The sequence below is a fragment of the Phyllostomus discolor genome, chromosome 7, assembly GCF_004126475.2.
Source record: "Phyllostomus discolor isolate MPI-MPIP mPhyDis1 chromosome 7, mPhyDis1.pri.v3, whole genome shotgun sequence".
Taxonomy (NCBI): domain Eukaryota; kingdom Metazoa; phylum Chordata; class Mammalia; order Chiroptera; family Phyllostomidae; genus Phyllostomus; species Phyllostomus discolor.
The window spans coordinates 82,556,806-82,566,180 of NC_040909.2; the positions used below are offsets into that span (position 1 = coordinate 82,556,806).

General features: G+C 36.5%; 1 pseudogene; it reads left to right on the top strand.

The window, feature by feature from the left end:
• The first annotated feature begins 1,985 nt into the window (after positions 1 to 1,985).
• LOC114501748 lies at positions 1,986 to 8,834 on the top strand (annotated as a pseudogene).
• Positions 8,835 to 9,375: the final 541 nt, after the last annotated feature.

Consider the following 9,375-nt stretch of genomic DNA (forward strand, 5'->3'; position numbering starts at 1 on the left):
CCACAGCAATTTTTGCAAAAGAAGAACAAAGTAGGATGGATCACAATATCTGACATCAAACTATATTACAAGGCCATGGTAATCAAAATAATCTCTACTGGCATAAGAACAGACACATAGGTCAATATAACAGAATAGAGAGCTAAATCGATAAACAGAATAGAAATAAACTGATGTCTCTATGGTCAATTAATATTTAATAAAGGGGGTAGAAGCATATAGTGGAATAAAAATAGCCTCTTCAGCAAATGGTGTAGGGAGATCTGGAGAACTACATGCAAAAAAAAAAAAAAAAAAAAAAAAAAAACCCACGAAACTCAACTACCAACTTACACCATACCCAAAAATAAACTCAAGATGGATAAAAGACTTAAATATAAGTCATGATGTCATAAAAGTTCTAGAGGAGAACATAAGCAGGAAAGTTTCAGATATTCCATGCAGCAATATTTTCACCATATATCCCCTAGAACAAGGGGAATAAAGGAAAGTGTACATAAATGGGACTTCGTCAAAATAACATCTTCTGCATGGCTGAAGAAAACATCAGCAAAATGAAAAGGGAACCAACTATATGGAAAATACATGTTTGTGAATAATACCTTGGACAAGGGTTTGATCTCCAAGTATATAAAGAACTTACACCACTCCATTCCAGGAAGATAAACAACACAATTTAAAAAATGGGGAAAGGACCTAAACAGACACTTCTTCAAGGAAAACATACAGACAGACTAGAGATATATGAAAGGATGCTCAACATCACCAGCTTAGAGAGGTGAAAATTAAAACCACAGTAAGATACTACTTCACACTGGTCAGAATGGCCATCATAAACAAATTAGCAAACAACAAGTGCTGGTGAGATTGTGGAGAAAAGGGAACTATAGTGCACTGTTGGTAGGAATGCAAACTGGTGCAGGCACTGTGAAAACAATTTGGAATTTTCTCAAGAAACTAAAAATAGAATTGCCTTTTGACCCAGCAATTCCACTGCTGGGATTATACACTAAGAATCCTGAAAAAGTAATTCAAAAGAACCTATGAACCCCAATGTCTGTAGCAGCACAACTCACAATAACAAAGTGTTGGAAGCATCCTAAATGCCCATCAGTAAATGAGCGGATCAAAAAACCATGGTACAGTTATACAATAGAATACTATGCAGCAGAAACAAAGAATGATCTCCTACCATTCACAACATCCTGGAAGGATCTGGAGAGCATTATGCTAAGTGCAATAAGCTGGGCAGTGAAAATCAAATACCATATGATTTCACCTGTAAGTGGAACTAATCAAAACAAATAAACAAGTGCAATATAACCAGAGACATGGAAATAAAGAACAAACCAACAGTTACCAGAGATGAGGGGAGAAGGGCATAATGGGGGATAGAAAGGGAAGGTGATCAATGAACAAGTATAAATATTCCACGGACAAAGCCAAAAGGAGGTAGGATTGAGGGTGGGTGGTGCAGGGGTGTGTGTTGGTGGAAAGTTTTGGCAGGAAAATGGAGATGGATATACCTGAACAAAAAGTAAAGATTAAAGAAAACAAAAGAAAAAAAAGTAAAAAGGACTCATGGACATGGACAAGAGTGTGTTGATTGAGAGAAATGAAGGGGTTATAAGAGGACTTAATGGCAATGGAAGGAAATGCAATAAAAAATCCACAAATGATGACTATAGTTAGTGAGCCTATTTTTGACAGAAGCTAGTATTTGCATAGTCTCAAAGTAATGTTCCCCAACATACATATCAATTACAAATGGAAGATAGTAACTTTCTATCTAAAGAAGCCTAACAGATAGCACTTTAATCAATAAATCAAGATTAACTTTCCAGTAATAAGATATGAACAGTGATGAACTAGGGAGGGCATTCATTTCTGTCATGTTATTGCCCAAATCTTATTACCTCATCCTCATCTTGAGAAAGTATCTGTTAAACCAAAACCGAGGCTCTTAATCGGTGTTCTTACAAGGGTCTAGTTCATGACAGAGGAACTGTCACAGATTTGAGGAGACTAGGGAGACATGAAAATAATGCAGTGCAAGATCCCTGATCAGAATCTGGGGTAACAAAAAGTCATTAGCAGAAAACTCAGTGTAGTAGCATGCAAACTGTAAATGAAAAATAAAATTGAAAAAAAATCTGATTTTTAGTCAATAGTATTGGCTAGTGTTAGTTTTCTGGTTTTGATAGTAATACTATGATTACAGAAGATGGTAACATTCAGGAAAATTAGCTGAGAATGTATGGGAACTCTCATTACTATTTGTGCTACTCTTTAAAAAAACTCTAAAATTATTTTTTGAAAAGGTTAACCAAAAGAGTACCCATGCAGAGTTATGGATATTTTTAATTTCTTATTTTTGTTTATTTGTAGTGTCTATAATGGTTATATACATATTAACTTTTAATTAAAAATGTTAAAATTGAAAACAAAGTATGCCTCAACCCTAGATGCACAATATTCTGCCACAAGTTCTCAAGTAAAGAGGAGCCCTAAGCAGTTAACTCACTAATGAGTACTCCTTATGCCCTGAGGGGCTTCAGGAAAGACCTTCCATGGTCTAGTACATAGACAAATACTTCTCCATACAAAGAAATACAAGGGCATCTTTCAAAACAGTTTGATCTATTGGGAATAACATGGGTTTGCAACCTGAAAACCTATGTTAACTACTCATTGATTGTTTCTAGATTTGTTCAGATCAGTTAACCTCTAAGCCAACTTTTTACTCATTAATTATAATGAAACGAATCTGTTTTGGTGTTTTTCCCCCAAGGAATAAATGACACAAATGTCACAAGCTCTGATAACTAATTGTAAAATGTTCTTCATTCCCTGATATTATTGTTTGGTATCTCAATTGACAAATGAGCCAATGACATTAGAAAATTCTTTGTGATAACAGATCTGAAAAAGTTAACTGAACTCAATGCAGAAGCCTATTTTATTCTCACCTAACTAAAGTGTGACTGTAGGGAAAGCTTTGGTAAAAAAGAAGATAAGTGAGCTCTTTTCTCCTTGCGCTTGCTCTTGGGATGAAATATGTATGGAAATTAAGTCATTTTCAGTTCATCTCAATTTTTGTTGTCCTCCTCATACCTTCCTGACCTTGCTTTGCCCCCAAGCTTTTCCAGGGCTGAGTGATGATAACATAGGTAGAAACCACATGGAAGGCAAGTGTGCGGTACATATGGTGACTCAAGAATTTAATTTTCTTTCTGAGCAAAGCAGCCTGCCTCTTCAAAACTCATTTCCCTTTACAGCAAAATCTACAGAAGTGCATTGGGAGAAAAACTTTTCCGCTTTAAATAAATTTTGCTGCTTGTGCTTTACATGAAGAAATTTATGAAGTTCACTTAAAAAATTGGCTAAGTAAAGGGAGTTTCAATCTGAAATGAAGACAGATGGAAGGGAAAAAACATAAAAATATATGGGGATCTGACTCAGCCTAGTCCATTAGCTCTGCATTGGTGCACACATACATAATGTTAATGAAGGAGTACAGTTTTATAAAACCTGATTAGAGTATAGACTAGGAGTTTAACAAAATAATAAAAGGAATCAGCTTTAGAGTTGAAATCAAAGAAGATTCTCTGTGTAGAAGAGAATGAAGAGACATAGACAGAATATTTTCTATTTAATCCTTGGTTCTCAGGGCAAGTGTTTTAGGAAAACAGATAAAATATGAAAGCCTTACTCATGCAAAATAAGGGGACTGCAATATTTATGGCCAGAAAAAACAAATATTTTCATTCCTAGTATAACTTCTGGCTAGCAATAATCTAGTGGACTAATAAAAGCATTACAAAGTTAATATACACAGCAAATTCTAAATTCTTTTTTTTAAAGATTTTATTTATTTAAATTCTTATTTATATACTTTGGTTCTGAATTCGTAGTTGCAAAGTCCACCCAGTCCTTTCCAGCAAAGTAAGGATAAAACATTTTATTAAAAATTCTTCATTTTTATCTCTTAGTTGCATGGTAGCAATAAAGAGGCAGATTTCTAGTATAGACAAAAAATGGTGTGCTATGAATGGATGCATTAGCCTAATATGATTAGCATATTTTGGCAGGTATTTTTTTTCCTTGTGAGGGAAAAGCTTTCCATGCCCTGTCACATTCCTCAATTTATATGGAGAAAAATGAGTCATTAGGGATGGGTTATAGTGTGTGGATGAGAGAGTGCACTCATCTTGCAGTTTTATGTATTTTCCACTTTCGATTCTACATATTGCCCAAAGTTACCATGTGTTGCTGAGAATTTGTGTTTCTTTGCACTAAGAAACAAATGCAGAGTAGCTCATTTTTTGAGGGTTTGCCGAGAGGCAGAGCTAGAACATAGGTATGAAAGTAATTATTCTTAATATAGATAAAAATATTTTCCTCAAAGTATTGAAAATTCCCTTAGTCTAAGCAGAGTGGTTGTAAAAGACACACTTGCACAACCATTAACACCAATGTATGTAGGTGGTAATTTGAAAAGATTTTTAGAAAGCCTGTGCTCATCAGCTCTCAGCCTAACTATTGTGCAGCCAGTCACCTGCACATTCTTAAATCACTGTTCCTAGTAAATGGAAGATGTCCTACTGTGGGTTCTGAGGGAATGAGCCTTGCCAAGACTGAGGGAACACACAAAGGGCCCTACTCTTGAGGTCATTCATCTGATCTACTAAGAGAGCCATAAGGTAGTCATATCAATTACTATAAGACTGAATCAAATAATTAAATAATAAGAATGATTTGAAGTTGTAAATGCCATAGGAACAGAAAATCATTAAATCATTTGCAGAATATTCTATGATCCTAATTTGGCAAAGTCACTGATACAGATCAGTGTTTATGGAACTTCTCTTTGGAGAGTTAAGAATAACTGAGTACTATAGGTTCTAATCTAGATATAATTTGGTGAACCAAGAGACAGTACAAATAGGTCTTTGCTACAGTTTGCTCAGGGCAAAAGGCAGTTCTAGGCTGTTATCTAGAAGGAAGGAAGGGAGGGAGGGAGGAAGGAAGGGAGGAAGGAAGAAAAAGAAAAGAAAAGAAAAGAAAAGAAAAGAAAAGAAAAGAAAAGAGAAAGAAGAGAAGAGAAGAAAAGAAAAGAAGGAAAGAAAAGAAAAGAAAAGAAAAGATAAGGGTATACTGAAGTGACATATGTTCACTATAACTGAGTGCCATTAAATTGTTTAATCCCTTACAGGCTCAACTCATACTATGCATAAATCAGGTTCTGAAACACTTGGCAGATAATAGGCTTCTGGATGTGTGTGTGTTTGTGTGGGGGAAAGTGAGGGATAGGCATTGCACCTGTACACGAAGGATTTAGAATTAATTAATATAAAAGTATAATAATATAGATTGATGTTAAATTGACAAGGAGTAACCATAAAGTCAATGAAGACAATAGTAAGCAAAATTTTAAGAAGTACTTAGAATCTCCCTAGTTGGTGTGGCTCAGTGGATTGAGTGCTGGGCTGTGAACCAAAGGGTTGCTGGTTTGATGCCAAGTCAGGGCACTTGCTGGGTTGCAGGCCAGGTCCTCAGTGGAGGGTACTTGAAAAGCAACCACACATTGATGTTTTTCTCCCTCTCTCCCTCCTTTCCTCTCTCTAAAAATAAAAAAGGGAAGTAGTTGGAATTATCTCAGTTCTTTTTCAGAACAATCTATATAACAACTCAGAATTTTAGACACTGTTTTTCCTAAAAGCATACTGCAGTATGTAGCAGAATTAAATTAATTCTTATACTTCACATTTCTGGGAGCCACAGAGAATTTTACTGTGAATGTAGGTCTTAAATTGCTTTGGATCTCTGAGATACAGGATGAGGAAGACCAAAGATGTAGCTGGAATTCTAGACCCCTTTTCTCTCTCAGAGTGGGCACAGTAGATTAGAGTGCTCTGTAGAAACTCTGTACCAAACTGGAACTCAATAATCCTGTTTTGAACTCTTTTGAATGTGGCATAAAATAATACCAAATAAAAAGAAAATGAGAAATTCAATTTAGACCTTCAAAGTCAATTCAGTAATAATTTGGTGGGAGAATAATTGTTTTTGTGTTTTCTCATATGAACAGTTGAACTCATTGTTTATAAATTGAAAAAAGGTGAAACTACCCACCTTTGTGCTGTGATCATTTTTCTATCTAAAAGAAAAATGTTTATGGCAAGGCAGAATGCCAATAAACATACATGGAAAATTATCAGATCTCTATATACCAAATATGCCTGACATTCTTCCTATAAGTTATTCAGCTAAATAAACATATGACAATTCATGTCAGGTATAAGAAATATGAAATCTCCTCACCAGGCTAGAAATATTTGGAAAGGTAGTTTTGACTAAATTAGATTAAAGAGGAAGAATGACATGAGGCATCTTGTATCAGATATGGCTTATCAATATTTATGGCAAGGAGTCGGCAAATAATCTAATGAAAAATGGGCATAGTAGCCCTGCCTGGTATGGCTCAGTGGGATGGGTGTTGTATCACAAACTGAAAAATATGCATAGTTTCTGAATATGGACCGCTCCTTCATGATATTAAAATGGCCAGTGAGGACATGGAAAGATGCTCAGTGTCACCAGTCATTTGAAAATGCAATCAGAAATAAAATGAGATACCATGTCACATTCACTAAACTGGCTGTATGTCTAATGAGGCTGTGGAAGGACTGGAACACTTATATATTATTGCCCAGAATGTGAAGTGGTGCAGACATTTAAAAGAACAGTTTGGTATTTCCTTAAAATATGAAATAGAGTTACCAAGTGTTACAACAACAACACTCCCTCTGAGACAAATACCTGAGTTATCTCAAAATATATATCAACACAAAACCTTGTAAATAAAATTTTAAGCAGCATTGTTTATACTACAAGAAAGGGAAAAGCTCAAGTGTTTATCAACTCATGTGTGGATAAAAATATGGAATATTCACACAATGGTATATTTTTCCAGCCACTAAAAAAAAGGAAAGAAATACTGATATTCTATAACATGGATGGAAACTTGAAAACACTATGCTAAATGAAAGAAGCCAGTCACAAAAAATCACACATTGTGTGGATTACAAATATATATAGAAGATAAATTCTGGGAATCTAGTGAACAGCATTTGACTAAAGTTAATAATAATGTACTTTCAACTATATACTTGAAAGTTGTGAAGAAAGAAGACTTTCAATGTCTTCTCTAGAAAAATATAATGGTAATTATGTGACATGTTAAAGGTATTAGCTAATCCTATAGTAGCAATCAAATCAACCCATTGTACACCTTAAACTTACACAGTATTATATGAGATGAGACCCAAAACTCCCTTGGAATTTATTTAAAATTGTATATTTACATCCTCCCCCTCCTCCACCCTCACCTGTGTATTCCCAGTACCAACAGGAAGCGGAACTGGAGGATGCACAGCCGGGGGTCAGGTGACACAACCAGCTGATTCTGGTACAGGAAGAATTGGTCAGGGCTGTGGCAGCCCAGATTGCCCGGCTGGTAACTTGAGGCGAACAGTGGTCGTCAGAATGTTGAGTAAAGACCGAATTGAAATCTTTCCCTCACGAATGGCACAGACCATCATGAAGGCTCAATTAAAAGGAACACAGACAGGTCGAAACCTCCTGAAGAAAAAGTCCGATGCCTTAACTCTTCGATTTCGACAGATCCTAAAGAAGCTCATAGAGACTAAAATGTTGATGGGGGAAGTGATGAGAGAAGCTGCCTTTTCACTTGCTGAGGCCAAGTTCACAGCAGGGGACTTCAGCACTAAGGTCATCCAGAATGTAAATAAAGCCCAAGTGAAGACTCCAGCAAAGAAAGATAATGTAGCAGGTGTCACTTTGCCAGTGTTTGAACACTACCACGAAGGAACTGACAGTTATGAGCTGACCAGTTTAGCCCGAGGTGGGGAACATCTGGCTAAATAAAAGAGGAATTACGCCCAAGAAGTGGAACTACTGGTGGAACTGGCCTCACTGCAGATTTCCTTTGTTACTTTGGACGAAGCCATTAAGATAACCAACAGGCGTGTAAATGCCATTGAACATGTCCTCATCCCCCCGGATCGAACACACCCTTGCCTATATCATAACAGAGCTGGATGAGAGAGAACGAAAAGAGTTCTATCGGTTAAAGAAAATACAGGAGAAGAAAAAAATTCTCAAGGAAAAATCTGAGAAGGACTTGGAACAGCCGAGGGCAGCTGGAGAGGTGAGGGAACCTGCCAATCTCCTGGCTAAAGAGAAGGATGAGGACCTTCTGTTTAAATAGTCGTCTTTCCTGCTCTGGATCTTTCAGAAATCCTAACATGGCACCATTTTAGTTCATGGTGTATAGGTTTGGTTTGTGCAACTCTTTATTTTTCAGCCTAAGAATTTCACTGGTGGTAAAATTTCCCTGAACGTCTATTTATGGGAGTACCTTTTCAGAATCCTAATTTAGCAACCTCTATCAGAGATGAGATTTTGATAAACGAGTTTACGCTGCAGAAGACCACCCCACTCCACCTGCATCTGTGTTACATGTGATCGGCTTACCCAGCACATTAGGAAGTTCCCCTTAGGAACCAGCAGTGGTCTCAGGCCAGCTGCTGCAGGAGCACCCTTCCCACCCACCCATTTACCAGCGGTGTCATCTGTGATCGCTGCAGACCTCCTTGTGCGATTGTGGCACTGCTCTCTTTAAACTTTCTGGAAGCCCACACTTATATTGCTTTTCATGACAGGTCTCTGTTCTGCCTGTCATGGAGCAGTTTTGCCATGTGCCAGTTTTCAATGTGACTATGGTATAAACAGTAATATCATTTAAAAAATAAAAATAAATAAAATTGTATATTTACAATGGAATACTATGCAGCAGAGAGAAAGAAGGAGCTCCTACACTTTGTGACAGCATGGATGGAACTGGAGAGCATTACACTAAGTGAAATAAGCCAGGTGGTGAAAGACAAATACTACATAGTCTCACCTATTAGTGGAACCTAGTCAACAAAACAACAAGGAAGCAAAATATAACCAGAAACATTGAAATAAAGAACAAACTGACAGTAACCAGAAGGGATAACAGGGAGGGATAATGGAGGAAAACAGAGAAAGGGCCATCAAGGGATATGTATAAAGGACACATGGACAAAACCAAAAGGGGTAGATTTGAGGGTGGCAGGTGGAGATGGCGGGGGTGGGGCAGAATGGTTGTGGAAATTGGAGAAAATTGTACTTGAATAACAATACAAAAATTTAAAAAGAATAAAGTACAATAAAATAAAATTCAAAAAAGAAACAATTATAATTAAATTATATGATAAATGAGCATAAGTATATTTTAATTTTTTAAATTAATCAAGTTGTACAATA